The sequence below is a fragment of the Nannospalax galili genome, unplaced genomic scaffold (assembly GCF_000622305.1).
Source record: "Nannospalax galili isolate Female #2095 unplaced genomic scaffold, S.galili_v1.0 scaffold531, whole genome shotgun sequence".
NCBI lineage: Eukaryota > Metazoa > Chordata > Mammalia > Rodentia > Spalacidae > Nannospalax > Nannospalax galili.
Genome location: NW_008329325.1, coordinates 2,467 through 4,111, shown reverse-complemented (window position 1 = coordinate 4,111; position 1,645 = coordinate 2,467).

The following is a 1,645-nucleotide window of genomic DNA, read 5'->3' as shown; positions in this document are numbered from 1 at the left end:
ATGATAGGGATAAACTTCTGAATTCAGAAGAGTTAGAAATATTGAAGACTACTCAGGCTGAAATGAAGAAGAAAGTGAAACACTCAGTAAGACAATTACAAACAACAAGAGAAAGACTCACCAATAGGACGGACGAAATGGAAAACAGAATATCAAGACTGGAAGACACAGTGGACAAACTAGACCACTCAAGCAAAGATTATGAAAAATTTAAGAAATCACAAGAATAGAATATGCAGGAATTATGTGACAGTATTAAAAGACCAACGAACCATAGGCATACAGGAAGGAGAAGAATCCCAAGATAATGGCATGGACCAGATCTTCAACAGAATCCTGGAAGAAAATTTCCCCAAATTAAAGAAAGACATGCCCAAAAAATGCAAGAAGCATATAGAACACCAAGCAGACAGGAACCAAACAGACAGGACCAGAAAAGAAACTCTCCACGACACATCATAGTAAAAAAAACTACACGTACAAAACAAAGAGATAATTCTGAAAGCTGCAAAAGAGAAACAACAAGTTACATGTAAAGGAAAACCCATTAGGATTACAGCTGACTTTTCAGTGCAAACTATGAAAGCCAGAAGAGCATGGACCAAAGTAGTGAGGCCAACCCAGACCCATAGATGCCACCAAAACTACTTTACCCAGCCAAAACGTCTATTATAGTGTTTTAAATGACCACAGATGCCAACCCAGATTACTATACCCAGCCAAAATATCTATTATAGTTGAAGGGGAAAGAAAAATCTTCCATGATATAAAATAGGCTGAAGGAATTCATGTCCACAAAACCACACCTTCAGAGAGTTCTGGAAGCAATACAAGAGCTGAAGAAAGGAATGACTATACCCAAGGGATTGCAGAAAGAAATCCAATGAAGGTATAACTATGGAAAAGTACAGCTACATCAAGAATGTAAATAGAAATAAAAATGACAGGATTAAATATTCATCTTTGATTAATAACTTTAAATATTAACAGACTGAACTCCCCAGTCAAAAGACACAGGCTAGGTGAATATGATGTGTCGTGGAGAGTTTCTTTTCTGGTCCTGTCTGTTTGGTGTTTTACTCCCCAGTCAAAAGACACAGACTATGTGAATGGATTAAGAAACAAACCCAAGTTTTTGTTGTCTACAAGAAACTCATCTCACTTTCAAGGACAGACATTATCTTAAGGTGAAAGGATGGAAAAAATATATCAAGGAAAACATGCCATTATCTTGGGATTCTTCTCCTTTCTGTATGCCTATGATTCATAAAACTCATCTTTTTGTTGTCTGCCAGAAACTCATCTCACTCTCAAGGACAGACACTATCTTAACGTTAAAGGATGGAAAAAATATACCAAGAAAATGGTACTAAGAAAAAAGCAGAACTCTTAACTGCAAATGAACCTAGCATTTGACCCAGTTATAACACTCCTTGGCATATACCCAAAGAACACATCGTATTGTAGAGACACTTGTACATCCACATTTGTTGCTGCTCTTTTCACAATAGCTAAGAGATGGAAGCAACCTAAGTGTCCCTCAATTGATGAGTGGATAATGAAAATGTGGTTCATTTATACAATGGAGTTTTACTCAGCAGTAAGGAAAGATGAAATCATGAAATTTGCAGGTAAATGGATGGAA